The sequence below is a fragment of the Strigops habroptila genome, chromosome 6 (genome assembly GCF_004027225.2).
Source record: "Strigops habroptila isolate Jane chromosome 6, bStrHab1.2.pri, whole genome shotgun sequence".
Classification (NCBI taxonomy): domain Eukaryota; kingdom Metazoa; phylum Chordata; class Aves; order Psittaciformes; family Psittacidae; genus Strigops; species Strigops habroptila.
Window position 1 is genome coordinate 14,085,428 of NC_044282.2, and position 27,947 is coordinate 14,113,374.

The 27,947-nt window shown below is 41.5% G+C and overlaps 1 protein-coding gene across 4 annotated transcripts in view; it reads left to right on the top strand.

Annotated features, from left to right (window-relative positions):
- Positions 1 to 27,947, top strand: part of FYN (FYN proto-oncogene, Src family tyrosine kinase) — a 141,660-nt gene that overhangs the window by 61,984 nt on the left and 51,729 nt on the right. For 3 of the 4 annotated variants that reach the window (XM_030489454.1, XM_030489457.1, XM_030489456.1), the window contains exon 3: positions 22,861 to 22,995. The exons of the other annotated variant lie outside the window; for it this stretch is intronic. The gene's annotated coding sequence lies outside the window, so the exon portion shown is untranslated. The remainder of the gene's footprint in view (positions 1 to 22,860; positions 22,996 to 27,947) is intronic. 4 annotated transcript variants of the gene reach the window in all.

Sequence of the window (27,947 nt, forward strand, 5' to 3'; positions counted from 1 at the left end):
TGGAGCTATGATGATTTGCTTATGCCTGATAGTAGCAGTTAATGCAGTTAAATGTTCCTGTGTGTTGTACCAGTTTTCCTGTTCCATCCCACAAAGACAAGCTTTGCTGCTTCTCTGGCTGTTCAGTATGCAACACTTCTAGAGGCACCAGCTTCCTACAGACTTCGGGTCCTACAGTGCTACGGCAATGCGGCACGTTGTCTGTGATGTGTCTGTGCTGCTGAGCTGCACTGCTGTGAGGAAAAGGAGGCAGAGAAGAAAGCTAGCTAATTAGTGACATGCCCAAACTAGAGCAAAGTAACCCTGAGAAAACTCTTCCAACCTGCAAAAAAGCAGCAAATCTGGAGCAGTTTGTAGGCGTATCTTGCTTTTCCGCTAGGAAACTGTCAATACGTACAGTTTTGGCTAATGCCAATCGATCACAATCACCCTTGGGGAAAAAAAAGCCAGCAGAAGATTGTTTCACTTCTTTCCCTTGGCCAAGCAGGATATTGGACTGGTATTATTTCTTCAGGCAGTGTGTGCAGATTGCCGATGAAAACTGGCTTATTCTCCACTGGCAGAAGACTTCAGAGTTGGATAGCCTGCAGGGTAGAAAACTGAAAATCAAAGATGAGCTCTGTGGGAACACTTGTTCTTTTCTGCCATTTAAAAAAACAGATGTTGTTACATCATACACGAAGAGCTGGATTAGCTAGCAGATGTTTAAATGTAGATCACTTAGCCTTCTGCAGAATGTATACTCTTAGAGGTAAGATGATAGCCAAGATCCGAATTTTACAAAGAAGTTGACCAAATGCACGACAAGTCCTGGGCAATGGTACAATGGTAAACCCTACTGCAGCTCATTCTTTTAAGCAATTTTCTCTCTTCAGTTTGGCTTTTCTGACCATTGTGCATGTTGCAAGCTTGCACCTATATCCATATACTGGGAAATATTAACAGCAATTATTTAACTAGAATTTAGTTGCAGGGCCAAAAATAAGCCACAGACCACAGCATGAGCTCCTTAGTCCATGAGGTTTTGTGCTAACTTCTGTTAATGCAAAACAGGGTAGGATCTATACCTAGTTTTCTTTTTGGTGGTAGTAATGATACTTTGCTCCTAGAAGTTACCCTTACAGATCAGCTGATCTGTGTGTGGGGTGTGGCAAAATTATGGTGCTCACAGGTTAAGGAGTAGAGTCATAATTCAGAAATAGTGGTGCCATGTAGCACCAAGGAAGAAATCAAGAGCTTTGATTTTCAAAATTCAACTGGCTAGAAGTTCTATGGCTTCTCTGGGCACCTGTTTCCTTGTCTGACCATCCTCAGAGTGAAAAAGTGCTTCCTTGTTCCTTCTTGTTGCTCATTATAAGCCAGTGTGGGCTTTGCATCTTCTCTGCCTGTGAGAAGAGTCTTAGAGAAGACCCCAAAATTGGGGAAGCTACTTCTTGTGAATCCAAGGAAATGCGGTGTCACACAGAGGAAGTAGACTTGTTAGTGTGGGGGGAAAAAAACCCAAACCAAAACCATAATGTTGTTCACAGAGGTTCTTGGGTGATGTTTCTCAACCCATGTTCAGAATTGAAGAACATGGCTGCTTCACTTGGTTGAATCTCAAAACTTGGGAAGAGGTTAGCTGAGAAACCTATGTTCGTGAGAACTAGCTGTTTTCCTGACTTGCCTAGATATATAAGCCAAAGAGAGACACTTCTCACTGCTGAATTGTGAACATCCTGGAAATTTTTCAAGCCAGTCTGAAGCTGCATTTGTACCACTCCATGCTCCAGGATTTTGCCCCAGAATTCAATATTGTTTTCCTGGAGGCATTATAATACGTAAACAGACTGCAAATTTTGCTTATTTGCACAGCTGTTCCTTCCCCTCTTCCCAGTTCAAACTGTTTGAGATGATAGAATAATCAAGAACCTTGAGTTTCTCATCTGTAAAGATCTCTGAAATATCTCTGACCCCACTGTAGGTTTGCCTATGGCATTCCACATTCCCAGGCAGTTTAAAAGTAAATACAAAAAATGTAAGACAAGGAACCAGTTTTGTCCAGTCTCTGTCCCTAACCCACTGATTCCAAGGACTGGACATCAAGAGAACATTTTGAATTCATCTTGACACAGCAGCTGAGCTCTGAGGCTCAGCAGTTATTTATTCATCTTGTATCAAAGTCTTAGAAAAGGTCATGCAGCCTCCAGATCAAAAATTCATAATGGATTTAGGAGCTGATTAGGGAAGTATACTTGAATGCTGGGAAGGGAATCTTGGCTGAATTTAAAACTCCCTCAGCTAAGCTGATGATATCTTTCTGAGCAGTGTGAGAAGAGACATCTTTTGAATGAGATTCCTGTAAAGCAGCCTTGTGGATGTCAGAGCAGATATTTGCATGCCACTACAGGTTTGACCTGTCTTGAATTGAGCATAGCGTTTGGCAGGCTGTCATGAAACGGACATCCTTCCACATCAAATACTTACACGACCTCAAGGAGTCCCAAAAAGCATGGCTGACGTAAGACAGAAAACCTTAGTGTGATGTGTTGTATTTTTTTCCCTAATCAGACTGCTTTTTGCCAGTCCAGACTGCGCTTAAAGCTCTTGCCTTTCATAGGAGTTCTTTCTATTCCCAAGCATGGCTTTTGATGTACAGTATGGTGTTCTTTCCCTGTCCATATAGACCCTGTAGGTGGTCACAGCCATCAAGATCAGTGGTGGATCAAACTGTGAAATGAATAGAGAGAGGGTCTGCTGTACTGTAAACCTGGCCTGCATCTTTCTGTGCCAGGTGTGCCACTGTGTGCTTGTCCTCTTCCCATATATTTTCTCTCTCCAGGAAAGCTGTGAATGCTTCAAACACAAGTCTTGAAGCTGAATGTGTACCTTGAGGCCTGGAAGTCCACCGCTCTTTCCAAACTGAATTTAGGCAGGGATACCTCCCCAAATGGGGCCTTTCAATGTTTCAGCTGAAATTTGAGATGCTCTGCTTCTATCTGCACACTCCTCTGTAGATCAGAAGCAACTGCACATCTTAAACAATGGGTTCAGCGGTTTCTAGTTGCTCGGATATATCATGGAAGATTTGGATTTCAGCTGCTAAATCATGAATCTGGCATTTTATTTGAGGGTTTGGGCGTTGGGGTTTTTTTTTTCCCATTAAGGACAGTCAGATTTTTCTCCTGTCTTTATTTTAAACAAACAAGTAAAAAGCAGGTGATGCCTGCTTTGATTTTAAGATATTATGTAAAATTTATTTTCGGTCTCTTTATGCACATTAAATATGTTTGCATTTAGAAAGATTGTGATGCCCTGTCCATTCCTAGCTGTCTGATTTCTATCATACAATTATTTACATCCTTGATGTCTACCAAAAATGTTACTGAATTTTTCTTGGTGATCCTTCACACTTGTCAAGTTTCTGACGTAAAATATTATAGAACAACTACATATTATCTGCAGAGAACTTGGAATATGGGCTTTCATTGCAAAAATAACCTGTTGTTACTTTCACTTTGTTACCTGTATTCTGCCATGTAAGACACAGAAAAAGTTTTGCCGGAATCATTAGCTGTTCTCTGCAATTAGGGCTGACCTGGTGCTTTTTGGTCCTATTTCTAGTAGCTTTTCGTTTTCCAGAGTCATTAATTTGGGCACTGTTGTGCCTCATAATGTTCTGTTGCATATCTTTGTTATCTCTTCCTATGGTCTGAAGATTATCATGCATCCTTAGGAAGGAAAGTATGTGGAAATGCTTGAGCATTTTAAAGTAATCATGGGATTTACCAAGATTTGCTATGCTATGCTTGTAATTCCTTCAGGTTTAGTCTGTTTCTTTTCTTCTGGTCTAGTCTATGCGAAAGATGTTTGTGTTGGTGCTGTTGGGTGTAGTAAATGTTAAATCTGGTCCATAAGACTCCTAAGGAATGTGGCTTGTTCCCTGCCCAGAACTGCATGTCTCCACTCCCAACTAGGTTGGATTTAGTCTGCTCTCTTAAGAGATGTGAAGCATTGTCATACTTGCATTCAGTTTATTCAATCAGATAACCTTACACAAAGAGGTTATGTTCCAGTCTCCTGCAGAGTAGATCTTTGTGTCTTCATAGAATCATAGAATCACAGAATCATACAATAGTTAGGGTTGGAAAGGACCTTAACATCATCTAGTTCCAACCACCCTGCCATGTCTGTCATTTTCCCAAGTGCTTTCCTACATCTCACTGGTAATCCATTTAATACAGCTGTTGTTCTTTCTTTTTTTTTTCCATGAGGTTGAGGTGATCCAGTTGTTAGAATTGCTCAGCAAAAGAGAGCTGGTCTGTGACCATCCATCTGATGTCCCTCTTGCTATAGCCATGGGAGAAGAAATAGGGAAGGACAGTTAAGACAGCAGATGAAGCAGAGCACTACATGTAGCTGTACCTCCCAGCTTTCTTAGCTGGCTTAGTGGCAAAGACGTTTGCAGTGGATCCTGACATTACAGCAGCTTGATGATCCATGGTAGGATTTTGCAAGTGATGAATGAGTTGAGTTTGTTGTTTTGTTTTATTTTGTTTTGTTTTAAATCTAGATAAGACGCCCTCCAAGCGCACTGTTGAACGAAAAGCATTAAATTTGAAAATACGGGTGTTGGTTTAGGGAGTGTTACATCAGCTTTGCTCTTTTCTGCATGTGCATTGGTGCAGTTGACACAAAAGCTCCAGTTCCATCACACTGGCATGTTCTCATACCTTCTGTTCCTCTTCCTCCCCTTTAGAGAACTGAATAAAAACATGTATGTGATACACTGCAGGGCCATCCAACCCATGAGTAGTTCAGATTTAGATATGGAACAGCCTTGCACCTGAGTTCACGTCCAGCTCTGATCATTTAGTATTAAAATGTAAATGCAGCTTGGAGCAGGTAGGTACCATTCAGCTGGTAGTGGGATCCTAGGGTGTTGTAGGTGGGATCTCCAGGGAATTTAGTTGCTAGGAAGCATCACCTCCTTAGTGAGCTCATGAAAACAGAGATTTATTTTTTCCGAGGTTAGTAATTTAGTCATGTTTGGGAGTTTTCTGCAGAGATCAAAACACAAAGATTTTTCCTTGACACCTTGCAAGTTTATAGTCCAAATCACAACCACAGCACAAAACTTCTTGTGCTGTTCAAGGGGTGGCCAGAAGCTTTTAACATGAGCACGTTGCTCCAGTTTCCCATACCTTGTTTCAGAATTAAGTTGGAAAATTTTGACTGACATCATGCCAAAAATCCAAAATGGCAACAAAGCAAGGACAAGAAACACCTCCCGGTAAACATCCAGTATGGACAGCATTGCCAAACTTGAGTTTGTTTGTGCCAAGTTTATAATCAGGCAGCAACAGGGTCTAAGTAGGTAATGCTCTCAACCTGCAGCTAATGAGCCCTGCAGCACAAGGAGTGAGGGACGCCGCAGAGAGAGGCAGGGCTCTTACATGGTGCCTGTTTTGTACGATGCGTGTGTAAGACAAGGATCATACCTGAGATTACAAAGAATAGAGAGCATAATTTCTGGGCATCAGATAAGGCCATTTCTGTGGATAAGACTTATTAAATGAATATGTGTTGTAGTGATAGATACATCTATATGCAGAGTTTCAGGTGTGTGTGTTGTATTTTTGTAGTACAACCACAGCACTGCTTTACTTCTAGTATTTCTTTTATGAAATGCAGGGGGAGGGAGGGTTAATGTAATTCTCTCGACATTAATTCTGCCTCATCAATACTTCATGGATTTAATAGATTTTAGAGCTACAATCATTTTGGAAATTATTTTATCAGCCAAGTATAGCAGAGATTGCTGAAACTAAATGGAGGACAGAATGCATATGTGTGTGATATAGGATGTTGTGGTATCAAGAAGATTTAATTATTATGGGATTTGTTTAGGAGATTTCTCTCTGCCTTTTGTGAAACTTCATGTTGGGCACTAAATACCCTGCATGTAGGCAAGTTATCTCTTCAAAAACAGTTCGGTACGGATCTCTAGGCGCAAGTGTCTGTTTCACCTCATAGCATAAACACACTGCTCTGGTTCTTCATCTCTTACTACGTCTCCCTCTCGCTTAAATGCTCATCTGGCACGAACATAATGAAACTGCATATAAAGGAGCATGAAGAAGAGGGGAGATTTCACTGCAGATTACCAAAGCTGAACATTTTTGGACACCGAGTTATTTATATGAATCAGTTTGCTAAGCTCAAAGATAAAAGGAAGCCTGGGACACAATCCAGAAAAACCAAGAACAGAAACTAGTGTGAAGATCATGCATTAGTGCATGTTTTGAGAATGCCTGCAGTGCTGTAGCACAGTACCCATTTCAAAATGAAAAGTAAGATGGGAGGATCTTGAGGGCTGGTGCTCAGTGGTGAGGGAGATTGCTGCTTGACGTGTTACTCTCCATCAGCTGAGGTGGAAAGCTCTGACAGGGAGCACTCTGCAAAGTCCTGCAGGAGCCCTGCTAGCAATGGTGAACAGCAGTCATGGGCTCCGGGGGGTCCCACACAGCCTCCACTGGTCTGGAAGAGTTAGCCGTTCCCGAAACATATTATCAGGGAAATCACCGATGGCGATATTTAAGTGAGTTTAAATTCATGAGAAGTTTGTGTTCATGCTGAAGGTATCACTCTGAAAACCTCAAAGCTAACAGAGGTTTATACAGCCTTCTAGTAAGTAATGTTTTGTCCTTGTGACCTTTATACCTGTTCTCCACCCACCTAGAGAAATATATCTAAAATAGCAAGTCATATTGCTCCTATTGTTTTTAGGGAAGAGAATATAATAAATGATTCAACTGTGTAAATGTCATTTCTGCCCATAGTATTATGAGACAGGGAGAAGTCTGCTTTGAAATTTTCCCTCTGGCAAAAGCTTGAAAAGCTTTGAAGGTGGTGTGCATCCTCGATCATGTCATGCAACAGCAGTAGTGAGAAATATAAAATCTACTAGCTCAGTCTGCTAGGATTTTGAATGCTGTGCTGAGTACTGAGGATCTTGCTTTTCTAGTCTTATAAGGTGGTATCTAGTCCTGTAACAACCTTTAAGACTGTATTGATTTACTGACATAAGTTTTGCTTTTTTTTCTATCGAATTGCATTTCTTAGCTTATATTTTGTTTTGCGCAAAAATCATGATAACTGAAGCAAGTAGCTTTACAGGCAGAAGGCTAAAAATAGAAATAGCATGAGACTTTTTAGATTCTTTAGAAAATTCTTAGTGAACAATATACATGGATCCTAAATGTGATCTGAAATGTTAACTACTTTATTCCCTGGTCAACAAACCTTCTCATTCATGCAGTTAAGATGCTAGTTAGAAAGACGACTATGTGGAAAGAAACTGCAACTGCACACTTTGGAAACAGGATTTCAGGTCGTTTCTTGTCCTCTTTAGCTGCTTATCAAAAGTTAAAAGTTTGTATTTTCTTCAGGGGGACCTTACACATAATTATGGTACACTATGCTTAAAGCTAGTAGTTGCATCAATGCACCAGCACCTATTGCTGTGATGGGTGCTGAGTTTAGTTAGCAGTAACTGGAGTGTATCATCAGTTTAGGAAAGTCCTCATCTTGCTATGGTATTTGTTGATTGTGTGTGACACTTAGGAGGTTTTGTCCATTCTTTCCGCCTCTGTTAATTCTGCAAAATTAGGGCATTAGTCTCTCTTGGCATGCTGTTTATTATCAAACATAATCCCCTTTTTCTCCCATTTCTTTCCATTTACATCCTTTAATGAGGAATATTGAGGCCACTACATGTCTTTATTCTTTTAAGACAGAGGCTAATGGAAGATCCATTACATGAAATTGTGCTCTATCTATAGAGCAGGGTATCTCCAAATACATCTGTAGACATATAGAAAACATAGAGACTGACAGCTGAGACTGACACTGTAGACTTCTCATTGTTTTCTACTAATGGTGATCATGCCAAATGTGTCAAAACACAGAGAAACAAATTTGTGAGTGAAGTGGCGTATTTTTTGGCTGGGAAGACAATGCAACATCCACAGTTCCTGTTTTTAAGGTATCTTTTATGATCATTTTGGTATCTGGCAAATGCCTTTGCAGGGGCCCAAGATCATTCCACTTGCTTTTTAAAATGTTTTGCTCTTGAGTTTTGCCCTCTAACTGACTGTAATTATACAAGGAGGCTTAGTTTGAGTCTAACCACTAGCTTCCCTGTATGTCATTAAACATTGCTGGGGGATTAGCATACACAGTTGTAAATGACAGTATATATATCTTCATTTTCTTTAGGGGATTAGGCCGTTTATAAGCCAAATGTTTCAGATGAAAGAGAGAGAGAGAGCATTATTCAAAGCTGACAAAGCAGAAGGAAAGTTTGTGTTGAATTGAAGGGCTGCTTGCAGCAACCTTTTGCTCACCCCAAGGAAGTAAGAGCATGCTGAAGATGCAAGCTGCATTGCTAGTGTAAAACAGAATTCTTGCATGTTGATACTGAAGTATTCATCATTTCTGGGATAGTGTGGCATGTGCCTTCCACGTGTGTGTCATCCTCTGCATGTGGTGTAGATGTTATCTAGAAACACTTATTTGCAGAAACTTGTCTGGTCACGCGTGTGGAATATGCCATTGACTATTACCAACAATGGCAAATCTTGCACGTAACTGTGGCTTCTGTCTTGCCCTGAGTGGTTTCACATGGTTTATGCTCAGTAAAAGATGTAGCACTCTCCATCTAATATCTCTTGCAGTAGTGTGCAAAAGGACTGTGTTTTGCATAGTATGCAGAAAGCAGCCCACCTCGAAGATGTTTCAGAAGGTGGGTGTTGGGCAGAGCTCTGAGAAAGGAGCTGTTTCCAAGCAGAGAGACCAAAGCACTGGAACTGCTCGCTGTGAACAGCTGGGGGGCTTTGGGTAGACCTCACAATCAGATGATTTTGTTACTTTACTTTTGCCATCCAGTTTAGGTCCCCAAACTTACATCTGCTTTTACCCATGTTTTTATTCATGTGTGATTTGGGTGAATGTATGTGAGACCTGAGTTTTAAATTTTGTGGGAAACACAGACCTGTTACTCTGGCGTTGCAAAACCCCTTTTACAGCACCTTTAAGTTTCCAGAAATCAAAAGAAAAATACGTTTTCCTTTTGAGGCATATATTTAAGACATCGGTGAAAGTCATGTGTATTGCAGGGACTTTTAATTGCTGTATTAAGTGTTTCTGTTGCTTTACATTAAAGTTTCTGTTGCTCTATTAAATATTTCAGTAGTTGTATTTCTGATAAAAGAAATAAAAAATTCCTAAGCTGTGACTTTTAAGTACCTCTTCTTCTCTAAGGAAACTCTTCCTCAATAATATGAGAGTACCAGTCTAGGCCATCATCCTGCTTCAGCAGGCGCTGTAAGAGTGCTGCTGTGTAGAGAATTTTTGTCTCAAATTCTTGCTGCTGCCTCGCTTCCACTGTAACCAACAATTCTCATGGTATTTTTTTCCCCAGAGTATTTCTTCTCTTTTTTAAGCTATCCGTGAATATAGTCAATGCCTTGCAAGCTACTTTTTCTTTTAGACCTCTTAAGTCATATCCCACTCTTAAGGGATAAATTCCAGGAGCTTTATGGTCTGTCGGTAGGCTCCTCCGTGTTGGAGATGCTTCTACTTGTCACACAGACAAGAACTTTCCTTACTATTTAAAACAAGGAAATAAAAAAAAAAAAACCCGAAAAAAAGGGGGAAGGAAAGGGAACCAAACCCTTTTCAAGTTCCATGGTAGAGGAGGAAGACACCCTAGGCACAGCTAGCAACTGGTTGTATAGTTTCCTCAGGTTGATAACCAGCTCTGCTAGAAATCTGTTCTTTGATGGACAGTTCTCTAATGATACTGGACAGGGACAGCAGCAAATTTAATATGCTTTGCAAGTCAGGGGTGGTTGAAGCACTGGAAAACTGTGAAAGTCTAAGAGAAATCCCCTTGGAGCTTGCTTTGTTTGCTCGCAACTTGCCCTTTCTTGCGTTTAGCCAGTTTGAGTCTAGGTCAACTGCCCTGGGCTCATCTATGTCAGCGGAGTGGGGAGTGTGAAGGGAGCTTTTTTTTCCTCTTTCTATTTTTCTTTTTTTTAAACCCAGAACACATGAGCAAAATAGCAGGCAGTTCACCAATGAAATAATGACAGTTCACACAAAGGCTGTTGGTTACGGTGCCACCGGAAATCTTGGTCGGTTTGCAAGACATAAACTAGCACGAGACTCACCAAAGGTACTTATCTGGTTATTCAGCAGGTAATGCCAAATTCTTTGTGTTAACAGACTTGATTGTAGCTTAACATAACCAGCAATCTCCAATTAAACTTTGTGTAATTTACAGAAGTAATTCCTTCTCAGGTTGCATGCTGTTTTCCTGCAAGAGTCTGGAAACATCTAAGCCATCCCAATCCATTCGTTAAATTTTATAGATGTTGCTCATCTTATGATTAAACAAAAGCTTGAAAAATAGGATTCTTCAACGGAGCCCAGTTAAATCTTTTGCAAAGTCTCTTTAAAGTGTCAGATACAGCTTGCAAATAGCAGAGACTGACACTGCAGATTATTTAAATCTGTATGACATCATCAGTGAATAATTTAAAAGACCATTTATTATGTAAAAGTATTCAGTAACCAGTGGAAGACTTATGTGTGTGAGAAATCATACTTTCGTGTACTACAAGTCATCTCATCTGTGTTATGTTTGTTCTGGGTAGAAAACAGTATCTGTGACTGGGAGCCTCTTCAGGGAGCTCATCCACAAATCGCCACTGCTGTGATTTACAAGAACAGCGTTGTGAAGCTTCTTGAACCTTTTGAGGCTTCCTGCTTCTTTGTTGGTCTTTCCAGGGCTAATGTAATTTTAGCTACTTCTTAGCAATTAGATTAGGCACCGGCAATTTCCTTGTAAAATTGCCTGAGCAGGTCCTTTGGTAAACTGTAATTACCTTGTGGCTCAGGGGCATTTGGCAGGATAATTAAACTGGACTTCAGTGCCACAAGTAGGTACTCAGTTAAATGCCACAGATCTGCTCAGGTGCTTGGTTAAGTTTCTATATACTTCATTTCTGTCATGGCCATATGTGCCTTCTATTTATGGTTTCTGTTGCAATCTATGCATTGTTTGTGCTGGAAAATCAGAGTTCTGGAATATAAGTACATTGAATGGTAAAGCACTTGTATCTCTTATCCCACAAATGTGCCGATATTAGAAGGATTCATGTTGATATGTGCCATGTCTTTCTTAGGTATTTGCTTTAAAATAATACCCCTGAGTGTGTTTATTTAAAAATAATGTTGTTTTAAATTAATACCCCTGAATGTTCAGGGATTTTAAGATAGAGAAAAGACAAGAGTTAATAATTTCACAGAAATTAAAACACACAATCTTTCCAAATAAGCCTGAGAAATGTACAAAACTGGCAATTACTTTTTCATGCCGGGTCTGTATTAATTTTGTGTTGCATGACACATCCTGCTAGGTCTTTGTGCAGAAGAAACCACGCTAACCTCCTGCCCCTTCCCCTGACAACCTCATTGCTTTCCGACTGCCTGTGTCTGGTGCCCCTGCAGCTATGCCCTTCAACACAAATGCACCTTTCAAGATAGATAGTTTCTTGAGCTTTATCCTCTTCATTTCAGAGAGCACAGAGAAAGCAGAGTGTTCATGTCCACACAAAGACATACTCTTACATTTCCAACCAATATTCTGATTGCTAAAAAAATATCCATGGATAATTAGTACTGTGTATGTAGTTAATAGATTTAAAATGAAATGCCACTGGTGCTGACAAAAAACTTGTACTAGGTTTTGTTATGGCTTTGAAGAAAAATCTTTTTAGTGAAAGCTGTCTGTGAGAAGGGATATTGTCTTTGTGCTGCCAATGACAAAAGAGAAGCCAGAGGTGCAGTTTTCACAAAGGGTGCTGTAAATCTTATTGTTTTCACCTAGATCATAGGGTTTCCATGTTGATTTTAAGAAAGCAGCCCTTCAATGTAAGCAGGCGGGTGTATCTTCTTATGCACAGCAAAAGGAGCTGGTGTGCCAGCAGTCTTGTGGCTGAGATAGGAACCTCATCTACAGCTTCCTAGTCCATCATCCTCATCATTAGACAATTCTGCCTTCTAGGCAGACAGATTACCTCATATTTTCATTCATTAATGATTTATCAGACAGCTCCTCCCCTAAAGGCTCATCTCCTCTGTTATATTCACAACCCACACACAACCAGCAACATGTAGCTGCCAGCTGGCACTCTGGCATTGAGTGCAAGCTGCTAGCCCTTTCTGCATCTCCTGCTGTCCCCTCCTCCCCTTCCTTCCCAGCTGCTCGGCTCACCTGCTTGATTCTCTGTGTCTTGGATTTCATCAACCCATCAAGTTTCCATGTGTCCTGTTCTCCTATCCCATCTCTCCAAGATGAGGTGACCCCACTTGTAATCATAGAATCACAGAATGGTGTGAGTTGGAAGGGACCTCAAAGATGATCAAATTCCACACCCCCTGCCATGGGCAGGGACACCTTCCACTAGACCAGGTTGCTCAAAGCCCCATCCAACCTGGCATTGAACACTGCCAGGGATGGGGCAGCCACAGCTTCCCTGGACAACCTGTGCCAATGCCTCACCACCCTCATCACAGGGAATAATTTTTTCCTAATGCAGCAGTGCTTGTGGTTTTGTTCTGGAAATAGTAGCCTCTCAAATTACAGCACTTTTTGTTGTGAGGGTATGCTCAGGGGTGACTTACATTTTAGTTCCAGGTAGAATAAGTAGAGAAGAGGGAGTACTGGGGAGAAAATGAGCGAGCTGTGTCTAAGAGCAGGAAAGTGTGGGTTGGCTTCAGTTTCAGGTTTTTCTATCAGGTGCTTGGCACAACAGCTCTTTTGAAATCCTTCTCCAGTTTTCTGTGCGAGAGAGTGATTATTATCACATTGCTAAAGATTAACTCTACTTTTGGTCTCTGTTTTGCTCTCAGAAATCAGGCATGCTCTGAGGTCTGGGAAAGGGAGTCCAAATTAAATCTCATGATAAAAGGGGAAAAATCCAGATTACCAGCCTCCAGCTTGCCCATTGCAGGTGGGTTGCGATTGAGAACAACAGGGAGACAAGGGCTGAAGGACATGAGGAAAAAAACGAAAGTCAGGAGAAAAGGAATAAATGAAACTCCCTTGAGTCATTTATACATGAATATATAACTCTTGAGTGCTTAATCTATGCTTGGCAAGTGGTGTCTGATAACGAATTTTCTCTCTTCCCTCTTCCACAGCCTCCTAGCACCTTCAGAAAGGGCATGTGACAGGAATAATAAATCATATTATTTTAACAGGCTACAATGGAAATTATGGATTAAAAGTGCTATAGATGCCTCAGTAGAAAGAAATGGCTCTGCCTAGGATGCCTGAAATATATTGTTACTCACACTGTTTTCAAGAACTTCTGGAATTATTCAGTGCCCTCCACATACTACTTTGGCACAGCACTTTTAAGTAAACCAGTGTTAAATTCATCAGGGTCTTGGTGCTCCTACCACTTGAGGACAGCCAGGGCCTGACAATGGGCAAGCTCAAGCTTTGGGGGAAGTCTGGATTATCTTTGCTTTAGGTCTCTGAGCTGGAGCTACATGCTGCTGTTTTAAGGAGAGAGCTAGAAGGAGTTCAGGCCAACACATGTAGTGGTGTCGCTGTTCTGTTGCATGCAAGACTAATGAATTTGGATGCCTTTGGCTTTGGAGGGGAGAGATGTGGGCGAAAACTGTAGGCACTTGTGTGCTTTGGGCAGCCAGGTGTCTGGAAAGCCAGTGTCAGCTGAGGGTGTAGAAACTCTTGCTCCTCCTTGACCTCCCTGCTGCAGCCAGAGGCGGGTTTCAGGGCTCCCTTGGGGCATGAGTGGGAGGCTGTGTCAGGGCTGTGCTCATGCAGGCTGAGAAGAGGGGTCATTGTACAATGACTCAGGTCAGAACAGGGGGAAAAACAAGAAAAAACAAGAAACTTACTTCAAGGGGTAGTTTGTGAGCAGAACAGGGACTGGAGACATGGTTCTTGCACGTCCCCAAACCCCATTGGCTGCTGCAGGACTGGTGCATCCCAGAACTGTGGATGAGGACAGCAACCAAGCTGGATAAAGCACGTCTTTGACTAGAAGGTGTGTCAAAACTTCTTTTAGGTGTCTCAGTAAACCCTGTCAAACTTGGCACGTGACTGTCAACAGAACTAAGGGCTTGTTTGACCTGGAAGGTGGCCATCAGTAAAGCTGAGTGTAAATTTACAGTACCCAACTACTTCATAACAGTTCCTGGAATATGGAATATGTTACCTTGTGCATAGCATGCATGAAGTGTGCAAAAAGTTGCTGTTGAGTAGAGAGTATGCACTGAATTTCCACCTACTGCTAACTGCCCATGGTAAACCACAATTTATCAAGCAGTTGTTTGGCATTTCTTGCATCCTGTCTCTTAGCTTTACCACTTGGATTAGAGCACAAGTTCTGAAAAAGCAGGAATTTGAACCATGCCCTTTCCCTGCAAAATGTATCCATGCTTTTGTTATGTCAGTGAATTGTTGCATTTGTCTCTAGTTTCTAACAGGAGAGAGAGGAGGATTTTGGTAAGTGCAGCAAGTCTACATATGACCTGACAGAATCACAGATTACTGGGGTTAGAAAGGGCCTCTGGAGATCATCTACTCCAACCCTCTGCTCAAAACAGGATCAACTTATCTCGTGTCCAGCTGGAGATTTGAGTATCTCCAGCAATGGAGACTGACCTGCACATCTCCTGATCCTTGTTTGTACGTATAAGGTCCCGTACAACATTTTCCCTTGTCAGCCCAGTCACCTGTGTTAGGAATGAATCTCCTGGATTACTTGATCCCTGCTGATTTGGGTTGGTATTTTCAGCCTTTTCTCATATTTAATGTACCTGTGGCTGCTACTTCTTTGTGCAAACTGTTTGGTTGTTTTCCATGATTAAATCTTCAAACCCCCTCCTGAAATTGTGTCCTGTAGAAAGTAGTTCACAAAAGAAGGCTAAGTGAACCTTGTACGAAAATGAAACATGTAACCCACCTAATGTGTTGGGTTTTATTTCCTCCCCTTTTCTCACGCTTAAATGTAAAATAAGCATTATACTGTAGGAACCAGGCAAAGGCTAATTTGCCTCATTTGAATGTGAAAAGGAGCCCACATCCTTCCTGTGCCCTGCAAAGAATGCAGAAAGACTTTACAGAGAAAACAGATGTACTAATATGTATCCCTTGTTGGGGGTAGGGGGAATCCAGTGTGCTACCTTTATAGCACTGTTGAACTTGCAAGAAAGCAAAAGCACCAGCATACAAAATATAGTGCCGGGAAGTTGACAAAGTTAGGACTGTTTGCTTTTTCTTAGGTTTATGCTCCTGGCATCTGAAAAACTGCTCTGAAAAAATATATACAAAAGAAAACATGTAGCCACATTTTTCACGCTCAAGAAAATCTTCACTGAAGATGGTTAAGTGCCCAAATGCAAACAAAAAGCAGAAGCTCCAGCCCAGCCTTAGGGAAATCTGCATTTCAGAGGCAGTATTGCCTTGCCAGAAGAGTAGACTACTGACATTATAAACAAAACAAACATAACTTTCTGAAGTATCCCTTGATTTTAGTTCTACTTTTAATTCCCCTACCTCTCTAACACATTAATACGAAAGAGCTAGTCCTGTCATCTCACCAAAAATGCAGGATATAGTGGGGTTTTAATGGTTTAATGTTTTTTAATGGTTCTCTATCTTGCATGCTACAGCAGCATGGAAGATAGAGAACAAACGAACCCTGGATGTTATTTCTACAGCTATGTGATCCAGTTCAGAACACTATTCTTTCCTGACCCATCTGTTCATCCCTTCCCAAGAACTTTAGCAATGAGCTGTCGGCACTGACCAGTCAGCTTGTGAATCTGTTGGTGCTCAAAACTCCCCAAATTCAGCAACCTGTCTGATGCATATTTGGCCTTCTAGCAGAATACAGTCTGTGCCAACTTTTAGCTTGCAGATGGAAGGTAGTTGCATGTGGCCATTTATAATTTATTATATACATGTATTGTTAGTAACAGTAATAAATAGGGTAAGTGTAAGTGAATGCTTGAAAGTTTCCTCTTAAAAGGCTACCTCAGACTTCCTAAATTAAAAACTGGTTTTGCAAAAGCAGATAAGTGAAGCATAGCAGTCAGTCAGTTTTTTTGTTCAGAAGTGGTAGCTGGGTAACATCCATGGATGTGTGCAGTGCTTCGTGAAGGTTGTGCTGTTTCCCTGATTGCAGCACAATGGCAATTTTCTTGCAGTCTGCAATACTGAGGTTCAGGACTACAGCAAAGACTCTTCAAAATTGACACTTCCTGCTTGGTGTACTGTTTGCATCTTCGCAAAGTGTTTTAAAACTATGGCATTGACACACAAATATCCAGTCATGGACAAGACAGGCCCAATAACCTTGAAAAGAGAAATTTTAAGCCCACTTACCTAAATCGCTTACATGAATGTGAATGCAGTAGAACAGCTTGAGGTGTTTGAATCGCAGTTTATCTGCAGGATTGTGTTGTAGGATCAGGGTAAATAAAATCCTGGCCTTGAACTAATGTCGTTTATTGGAACAAACATCTTAATGCAGCACGCTGCAGAAGGAAGGAAGCAGAATAGAAATCAGATCACTTTCGTGCATTATTTCTTGTAAGTGTAGTCTTCTTACGTACGGAATACACATTTCCTGTTGTAAAAATATTGTAACAGCCTGCAGCAGCCAAACAACAGATAACCTACTGTCGCTAAAAACTAGAGTCCAGATGGAAGTGTTCAAAGCCTGCAAAAGATTGGATCTCTCATGGTCTGAAAAGATAGTGAGTGTGAACTACATAATAACTGCTGTGATTGTCATAACAACTGTAGCTTTCAATATGGAAGAAATAATAAACTTCGACTATTCATACAAATGGCAGTGTAAAGGTATGAGTGCATTTGGTTCTTGCTTTTTGTTTTGTATCATCCATGCATTTAGACAGAACCATGTGGGTATCTCATCCTCAATTTTTCATGTGCTTTAATCTTAGACTGCAGGTGCTTTATTTATCTCTATCTACAGTAATAGTTTTGTAACCCTATTCTGCAAGTTGTCTCATAGCACCAGTAAGTCCCAGCTGCATTAACTGCACTATCTCTGTACTGTGATAACAGCCACGGAGGTGGGAATCCAATTTAATAGCAGAATCATCAATCATAGAATGGTTTGGATTGGAAGATAATGTAGTCCGACAGTCCTGCCCTGGGCAGGAACACCCTCTACTAGACCAGGTTGCTCCAAGCCCCATCCACCCTGGCCTTGAACTCTGCCAGGGATGGGGCAGCCACAGCTTCTCTGGGCAACCTGTGCCCATGCCTCACCATCCTCATCATAAAAAATTGCTTCCTATGTCCAATCTAAATCCACTCTCTTTCAATTTAAAACTGTTGCCCCATGTCCTGTCACTGCAGGCCCTGCTAAAAAGTCTTTCTCCATCTTTCTTACAAGCCCCCTCTAAGTATTGAAATAAGATCTCTCTGGAGCCTTCTCTTCTCCAGTCTGAACAACCCCAATTCTCTCAGCCTTTCTTCATAGGAGAGGTGTTCCAGCCCTCTGGTCATTTCGTGGCCCTTCTCTGGACCCATTCCACAGGTCCAAGATCTTGAACTGAGGACTCCAGAACTGGATGCAGTACACCAGGCAGTACACTACCCCAGAAGAATGGAGTAGAGGAGGAGAATCACCTCTCTTGACCTACTAGCCACATTTCTTTTCATGCAGCTCAAGATACAGTTGTCTTTCTGGTCTGTGAGTGCACATTGCTGGGTCATATCTAATTTTTCACCCACCAGTACCCCCAAGTCCTTCTCCACAGGGCTGCTCAATTCCTTCAGCTCCCAGTCTGTACACATACTGGTGATTGCCCCAACTTGACTGCAGGACCTTGCACTTGGCCTTGTTGAACCTCATGAGGTTCACAGAGGCCCACTTCTCAAGTTTGTCAAAGTTGCTCTGGATAGCATCCCTTCCCTCAAGGGTATCAGCTGCACCAATCAGCTTAATGTCATCTGAAAACTTGCTGAGGGTGCACTCCCACTGCCTATGCCGTTAATAAAGACATTGAATAATAAAGACAGTACCAGTACCAGTACACACCCTTGAGGGACACCACTTGTTACTGGTGTCCATTTGGACATTGAGCCACTGACTGCAACTCTTTGGATGTGGACATCCAGCCAATTCCTTGCCCATCGATCCATCAAATTTGTATCTCTCCAATTTAGAGACAATGATGTTGTATGGGACTGTGTCAAAGACCTTACAGGAATCAAGGTAGATGGTAATTTTTTATTTTCATTAAAGCCATCTTCTTATTCCTAGTATTAGAAAAATATTTCAACCATACTATTGCATCTTGTCAAATGCTTTAAAAAATAAAACACAACAGCATGAGAATTCAAAGAATTCCTTAGGACAGAATTATTTTTGATCAGCCTTTGTCCTCTGACTTTCTAGAGTAGCAATTTCAAAGTTACCTTTCTGGATGGTTACACAAAGGAGCAAGACACCACATGCTCCAGGGACTAAAGTATTTGATAATTCTTTATGATTGGTGCTCTTAAAGCCCTTATTCCTTGAACATTACAACATTTACACAGGTCCCAACATAGCTGAAAAAGTTCTGCAGTGACTGATGATCAGCCAAACTGTGGACCACACTTTGTGGCCATGGTTTGGGAGCAGGTCACATGAAGGGTGATAAATGAAAAAGGACTGAAGTCTGTTTTTTTCTTTAGGTAGGAGTGGTTTGATGTTCTAGATGAAGTAGTTTGAGTGGCTGTAACGCATGATCGCTCTTCTTTCAGAGACCACGCATTTTATGGACATTCAAAATGGTAATTTTTATCTCTTCATTTTGGTCAGAGAGCAGATGCAGACTTTTATTGTGGTAGAGTGACCCACACAACTAGCTGCAGAAAAGGGAAGCAAGAATCCACCTCTTCATAAAATTTTCTCTTTTTGGAAGCACTCCAGGCACACAGAAAGAGGAAGCCTTAAGGACCTCATCTGGGTTTTACATGCTACCATTACAAACAATCTGTCTGCATGAACTGATGGGGAGCTGAAGGAATGGGAGAAAAGGAAAATCGTGAGTAGCAGAGGTGGAAGCCGATCTTAGAGGAGATAAAAGAGGGTGGAGGGCATGAGCTGGGGATTGGTTTCTTTGTTATGTTTTCATTATATAAAGTTGAGGGACAAGGCACATTCAACCCTGGCATTTTCCCTTATGAGTTCTGAAAAACTGTACCATTAATGTGTGGGGTTTTTTTCTCTTCTCCCTTTATGCAAAAGTTATTTCAGAAGCAACAGTGATCAGGTAGAGAAGAAAATCTTTAGTTCAATCTTTTATTCTCAAGATAGTCATCATGGCTTCCTTGATCTGGTTTCCTACCATAATTCATCTTCCCATGGAAAAAATATCCCCAGCATCTGTTCTTGCTATCCCTGTGAAGAAAAATCAGTGTTGCCTCCAGTTCTCCCTCATCAGACTATACAGCCTCAAAGCTGCTAGAGATCAGGCATTTAAGCAAGTGGCAAGGCAGGAAGGTTTCATCCTGACAATCATATTGCAATCAGGTCCATGCAGTCCCCTAAATTTTAGAAGAAGGAGAGAAAGGAAAGAAGAGCAGTTTGCTTTAAGGTGAGTGAACTATGTTAGGAACAATTTTGAATGTACTATGGACATAAAGGACTGAATTACACTGTTCCTGGGGTTTTAGATTAATGTTCTCTATAGAACAGATGTTTTGTGCATGTTCTGTGCAAAGAGCCAGTTATACATACAAGTCATGTAAATTTAAGCTATAAATTAAATGCTCTGTATACATCCAAATGATACTTTAGAAATGCTTGTCTTGGTTCTCCCTTTCTTGGACAGCATATATTAGTTTTGCTGCTGAGAGGTGTGTTTGACTAGGTTTTGTGTTGTGCTTTGTTTTCTCTTACTGCTTTCTTCAGTGAGGAGATTGGGTAAAACTCTTTTCTGGTCTCTGTTGAGATCAGCACATTCGATCTGCCTGCGTCCAAAAGAATTATGTCAAAGCAATTGCCTGTATTTGTTTCTTAGTGTGTTCTCCAGCAGCACCGTCGCTTGAGGGTTGAACTGGAATACATTAAACTGGAATTGGGGCAGAAACTGCAGCCAGCCTCAGGTCAATGATGCTTCTTGAGTTTTGCGAAAGTGACACTTCTGGGGTTCATTACATTAACTTCCATAGCATTTCTGCATCTGCATTCGGTGACTGACAAAGGCAGATGGGATGGTTAGTCTCACGTTCTCCCATTTAGTTCTTTCTCTGTGTGTCTGGAGTAAAAGGACAATCCTCGCATCTGCCTTATTTCTTAATATTTCAAAGAGATTTTTTAAATCGATGTATTAAATCTGTTTGCTTTTATGTAGTTTCCATCATTTCCATTTAGGAAGATTACCACAGTTACTTTATCTGTAAAAATACATTTGTGGAGTCTAGCCTATGCGATCCTTGTAATGGTACATCTTTTGACATAAGCAAGCCTTTCCAAGGCTTAAGCACACAGTTACATGTGTGCTTAACAGAATATCCTAATGATGTAGGATGTAACTCGGGTTGTCCCAGAGGAAGAGGGAAAAAATGCATCCAGGAGGATGAAAAGTATTAAGATGCAAAATTGCATAATTCAAAGTGTACTTTAGCAGTCTCCGATTCATCTCATATCAATAGCTCTGAAACCTTGCTCTTGATCAGCTTTCCCAAACTCTTGCTCTCTTAGTGATTAAAGAATTGCCAATCACAGTTTTGAGTCTTGAGATCTGTTGATAGGAATACCAGGTATAGCAGAGACCAGGTGGTGGTGTGTCTGTGAATGCATGTGCACAGACATATATACACCCACTTGGACAGGCCTTTTTCCTCCCTAAAATTTTCACAAGCTTTCTCGCTTTAGTTCAGTCTGCACAAGTTTTGTACTACAATAGCTTACTTAAGATGGGATGTTTCTCTTATGTTTGTGACATTGCACTGAGATTTTTCTGTGCTATGTATGTGTGGTTTTGTGGGCATCACTTAATGAGTGATTCCTACATGGTTTTTTCCCACCTTTTGGATGGAAAAATATCTGTAGGATCATAATTAAATATAGTTAAATGTTTGTGTGAAATAATGCCTTCTAAATCTGTGGAATGGCATATGTGAACCAATGCTGAGCTCAAGTAGTTGAGATTATTTTATCTGTTTTATTTGCAGAATTTACACTGCAGCATTCAGTCATAAGTGGGTTCATTCTAGAAGCTTAAAATGAGCTGATGCCAGAAACTGGCACAAATCAAACACTCCCCAACCTTCCCTGCTCCTGCACATTGACAGGATTAATACTTTCTGGCCAAAGGCCCAGGTTAAGACAGACAGCACAGACAAAAGCTTGCACTGCGTCCTTAAAAACCACCAAATACTGGCAGGCTGTGGGATAAAGCAAATTCAGTAGCCAAGGCCCCGCCACTGATTGCATGGTCCTTAGGAGCCCACCTGCCAGACCCCATCCTTGGGACACAGAGGCAAAAGTTTTCTTGGCACCACCCAGTTCCCTTGGCAGGGTGAAGAGCAAGGACAAGACAAATGGATATCCCAAGGGAGCTGGGAGATGCCTGTGGGAGCAGTTTTCATGTCCACTTCATTGTGGCACTTACCTGTGGCACTAACTTGTTTTCCTGAAGAAGGTAGCTAGTCCATCAGTCCATGCCAAAAGTGTGAAGTTGGTAGAGGAAGTATCTGCCAGGTATGGAGGACTCCTTCCCTCAGCCTGATTCTCTGAGGTCACCTTCTGTGGCTGGGGGATCTTGGGATGGGACCCCAGGCAGATCCCTAGGACGAGATCCCAGTAGCAGGCAGCAGATGAAGTGAATTGCTGAAGCAAGGAGTTGCAGGTGCTCTCTCAGTGGCAGAGCTGTAATAACCCCCGTCGGTTTCCCAAAAGTTGTTTCATTGCCATCTCAGTGCGAGGAGCTTTGCAGTGAGGTTTTGTGTGGAGCTAGGTGCTGGAACTTTAGAGGTGGCTGCCTGCAGATCCTGCAGAAGATGGACAGTTGAGTGTCATCCATACTTAGATGGCACCCCAGCCCCAAAAGTTTGGGATTTCCCCTGGAGATATTTGTAGGCCATGAGCAGGAAGGCTGCTGGGATTACTACCCTGAGAGGGGAGGGTTTCTTAATGGAAACACAAAGCACTGCCTGATGCAGTGACTACTCACGTGACCTCCAGCTTTACGCAGACAGTAGATGTCACCTGCAGGAGCTCCTGCTTTGTACCTAATAACCCAAGATGCATGGGTGTGTATCCTTTTTGCATCAAACACAGTTTTTTTCTCAACTTTGCAGAGATGGACAGTACATCACAGCCTGTGTTGTAAAGGGTTAATTGCTGGTTAATTGCCCATAACAGATTATTGCTGAAAAGGCAAAACAAAATTGCTTGTTCACAGTCTGGATTGGATTAGTTTCCAGTTTCAATGCGTTTTCCACCTTTGCTAGATTAGAGCCCACTGTTATCAAATTTATTCCCTGTATGAATACTCCTATACTGTGAACAAAATAACAAAATTCCCTTTAGGCTTTTTGCTTATAACAAAGCCTTCTGCTACCCAGTGTCTTCAGTTCTTTAATCTCCCTCCCCTGAACACTCTTCCATTTTTTCCAACACTTTATTTGAAAAATGAAGCAGCTGAACCTGATATGTTATTCACAGAGCACGGGATCCAGAGCCAAATACAGCACCACTGTAACCTACCTACTCATCTTTTGATTTTCATTTGTTTGTACAGCTGAGGCTCGCATTAGCCCTTTTGGCCACAGCCTTGCGTGGGGAATTCATGTCAAGCTGATTGACACTCAGGACCCCCGGTCTCATATTCAGTCTCTGCTTCGGAGGATAGAGTCCTCTCTCTCCCTCTCATCCTGTAAGTACAGCCTATATTCTTTGTTCTATAAAGATGATTCTGTGCTTGGCCATATTAACACCTAAAGTGGTTTCTCCCACTTTCTACAGACCCCAGTTGCTCTGCGTGATGTCCCCAGTCTCGTATCTAAACATAATGATTTAACTTTAATCCAGGTCACTGATAAGGCTATTAAATAGTATAGGGATACCTGTAGGAACCCAATAGGAACCCATCTGTTTGCTGATGAGTAGTTTCCCATTTACAGTTACACTTTGGCTTCCTTCATTTACCAACTTTTTAATACATTTAATATGATTGTGGACTCAGAAGTGACTTCGGTGTAAAATACATATGAAATTTGTACCTGACCTCATAGAGTGCACTCCACTTATGGAGTCCTGCTTTCCATGCACAGATGGAAACACTTCATACAAGCTTCAAACCATTCAGTTTCTTCATAAAGATGTTCTACAGAACAAGTCAAATGACTTAGCCTTCTAATACTGTCAACGAGGCTGCCTTTGTCAAATGAGCTTGTAATTTTTGCAAGAAATTACTTCAGCATCGTTTGACAGGATCTGTTTTCCTTAAAGCCAAATTGATTGACTTTAGATATAGAGCTTTTTATATAGATATATTACTATACATATATATTTATATCATGAACCGAGTCTTGTGTTGGTCCTATGCAAAATACTGGCAACTCAGCAAACTGGCTTGTAATTGCTTTCTTAGATTGTGGCCCAACATGACCCTTCCTCCTGCCCCTGGTCGTTCCCCAGGGGCCCAGAACTGCTTTAGATGCAGCAGTAGCAGCTCTAAGGCTGGTTCTCTAAAACCTTCTGAGATAAGTTTATTTCTAGAAACTAATCTGAAACACCTAATCATGTATCAGCTGCTTAACATCCCCTCTCCAGGGGCTGTTGTGGTGGGAAGTTATTTCATCATCTTTGTAAACAGGTCATCCAACCTTTTACCTGTGTGCTAATCAGAAATATTTATTTAGTAACTTCTGCTGCTGTCCTGTTGTTGTGAATGATTCTACTACTTTTATTGTTCAGGATTTGTCTTTCATAATCTTCTTAGAAACATAAAAAATTATATGTCTGATTCTATCTGCCTTAATTTTTTCTAGTATCTTGTTCCTTCTTCTATGTAATCTTTATTTTAGCTTTTTTACTTGTTACTATCCTTTCCCCTTTCCCCCTTCATGTATTGGTTTTGTATATAACATTTTATATGTTTTTTCACTTCCCTGGTAAACCCAGCTGCTGAGTTTTTTCGTTGTGTTATTTTTATCTAGCTCAGTCTTCTTTTCATGGTTGTAACATTGTAGACATTTAGGAAATATCTTAAACCATTCCCAGATGTCAGCAACTTTCTGCACGTTCTGTCTTCAGCCTGATTTGACTCCTGTTCACTATTGTTTTGTGACATTGCCTCTCAGAAAGTATGCACTATGATTTTAATTTATGCCGATATGAAGAGCGTATGTTCATATATTGCATAAAATGTTACTAATCTGGATTTGGTTACAGACAACATTAGTTATTTGCACAGAAAGTGTCAATCCTTTTCAGTCTAAACAACCAATAACCTTCTGGTTTATGACCATTTCCTTCCTACTGAGACCAAGTGTAGAGCAGGGATTGTCTGGTTCCTCTGCTAAACCGTGTATGACTCACAGGCAGTTCAGGTGTAGCTACATCATACGACCAACGGTAAGTTTTGCTTCTGCCAGTACTGTAGCTCCTGCCTGTTGCTGTCTCTGGCTGAGTCAAGGAACATGTCAACAGGTCCTGCTGCACTTGGCCTGGTGGGGTGGCCACTGTGGGGCTTAGGGGTGTGCAGTGGAGTTTAGCTATGTCCCACAAGCTCTTCACATTGTGATCATTGTCGTGTGAACTGCTCCTGAATTCTACATTCCCTTTGATGCTGCAAGGCCTACATTGTATATGACTCATGTAGTTAATTGGCAAGAGCTGTAGTTCACAGGGTTAGGAAAGCCGATCTTTCCTTTAAATTAGGAGTTTAGAGCTTGTCATTTTTAGCCTTTTGGAAAGTACATAAGGTCTCCAGCATAAATAACGCAAGGGATTTTTTTATACTTGTTGTACACAGGTGTAGAAGAAGCCCATCATCTTGTGCTCTGCAGCAATTCCAGTGGTCTGTAACAGACTTCAACTAATACCCCACTGTAGGTGTATCTTGATTCATAAAAACGAAAGATTACTTACTTCCAAGTTGTCAGTCACTCAAACAGATACTTGTGACATACAGGACCTGTCAACTCCCCTCTTCCATTTGGACTTCTTAAATTGTCTACAACTGTTTATTTTAGCATTCTAATAATCTAAATGTAGCTATTATTTTTCAGGAGCATTATTTTGCATTGCTACTCTGCACGCAGAGGGTTATCCATTTTTTAGATGCTTGTAATTAGCATATAGGCAACTGAAAAGAGACATCTTCTTACAGCCTCTGCTTTGGTGAATGTTGTACTTGATATCATGGTTTTGTGCTGAATGTGCTTTTGGTTGTTTATTTAACTTGACTCACCCAGCCACCCTGGCTTACAGAGTGTGCATTCATTCCCTATCAAGAAGTCACTTTTCCTTTACAACGCAAATCTGATGCCTGTCCCCTGTGCTGTTCACTAGTTGTTAACTTCAGCAGACTTCAGTTCTTTGTCCTTTTGTGCTAGAAAATGGAGAGGAAGTGCAGACGGAATCTCCAGATCTCCTGAATTGTTGACAGTTGTGTAGTCTGCAAGGTGTATCAGAAAACAGTCACCTCCAGGGAAACCCTGCCTGTCTGCTCCAGATTACCATCCAGTCCTGTGGTTGCCTTTGTGTCTTAAATACAAAGAAACAGAAACCTCTGTTGACTGCCTCTTCTTCACACACTGCTCTTTTTATTCTGCTGATGAGGATGGTTGGAGCCATCCTCGGGCACTTTGGGTCAGTGCTCTACAACTGCTCTTGCTCAGAGAACCAAACTGGGAAGGGCATGCAGGCAGTGTGAGGGGGAGCTCAAACACCACCAGCAAAACGTTGCCACAGCATCCAGCAGATGTGTATTTGCTTGATCATATATGTGCTATGGCTTGTGGGCCACATGATGATTTATGGGCCCCAGTGCTCTCTGCATCACCAGTCAAGGAACATCACTGTAGATTATCCTGTGTGCTAGGTTGAGCAAATGTTCATTTGGGCAAACTTCCACACTCGGTTCTGTGTGACTAACAGGATCATCAGGTGAGGCTTTAGAGCTTTGCAAATGTACATGCATTCACAGGCCAGTTTTAAAGCACAGTTTATTCTCCTAAGCATATGAACCTTGAGAAAGAATGAGAAAGGGAGCAAGAGAAATACAGAAATCACACTTCCTCTGGCTTGAGGGGAGAGGCTGTTAAAAAATGTTTGCAGATGCTGTTTTGGTCATTCAATGAATAATAGAAAACTAGACTGAACCCATCCTCCTGAGCAGAGGCAGTGCTATGCCTGGCAGATACTTGTCTAGCTTTCACATTGTCTTAGGCAATGAATTCCAGGTTATTCTGCTGTCCTTGCCAATAGAAAGGATTTTCTTCCCTAACACCTTGCCTAAATATCTACAGTTTCCATTTAGTCCATTGTTTCAATGTGACTTCCTGCTTAGGCCATGAAGGATTAAAGTAGAACTTCCTATAGCTGCACTGAGGAGATGATTGTTCTAGCTTTAGGCTAAAGGACCAGGTTGTGGACCTGTAACTTAGAGTCACTACACATGACCATCTCTTGCAGATCATTCCCTGAGCAGTATGTGTAATGATATCAGTTTGTAATGAAATCAAATTCTCTGTTCTACTTGCCCTCAAACATGGCATAAAACTTAAAAATAGATCTACCATATGCTTAGTGATACTTAGGTATTTTGATCAATGTAGAAGGGCCCTCTAGCTGGTTGCTGGCTTCCTTAGGAAAATGCTCACTAACCCAACAGAAAGTATTTTTCATGGCTGACATCTGATCCCTTTTTAAGCCTTATCTTCTCTGGCTAACAGAAGGGATCTTCCCTCATGTTTTTCCCCACCATCACCCCTTTTTTAAACTCCAAGTCTTGAACTACCATTGTTGTTCTTCCATGTTTCTTGTTGGCTCATTCTCCTCCAGACTGTGACGTTCCAATTTAAGCAGTGCAGCCACCTAGGAGTCAGGGCAGGCTGTGAGATTAATCACAAAAAATGAAAACTCATCAGTCATACAACCATGTACACTGATGCAAAGACAAAGAGGACCATATACTGAGGAGAGAAGGCATCTGACAGTATTGTGTTCCTCTGTTGCTGCTGCTGGTATCTTAAACGCTGATATCTTTTCAAAAGACAGAGGGAGAGGGAGACAGGAAGAAAGAGAGACAGAGAGGAGCAGTCCTGCTGATTGGCCCATCCAGGTTTGTGTAGGTCATCTCTATTTCTAGGGGCATTTCCCAGCTTTTTGGCACTAGGGACTGTGTGTCGTTAAAAGAAGGGAGAGACTGAACATAGACTTCCCAGAACACATCACTGGTAAAACAGATGCAGCCTGTGGCAGCACAGAATTGTATGATATGGGTACCTGCATTTTGTAGGGTAGTTGACAAAACAGAGTTGAGAACCAATCATTGATCTTAGTGGCCTCCTGGTTAGACTGTATGCATCAATGCTGTCACACTTCTGTAAGAGGGGATGCAAGCTGGGACCTGTCTCCTTCCACATTCATTGTCCAGGTTGTTTTTCATTACCATCTCAGCCTCCCACCCTCTTGTTTTCCAGATTTCAGAATCTCTGCTAAAATGGACTAGATGGTAATGTGTCATCTTTGTAATCCTGAAAAATTCATCTCCAGGCAGTATTTCAACTCTTGCCTGCCCGGTTAACATAGTTTAACCTGTGTGCCTCGGAAGTTATTTTCTGGACCAAGAACATCACTTACGTATTACTCACTATG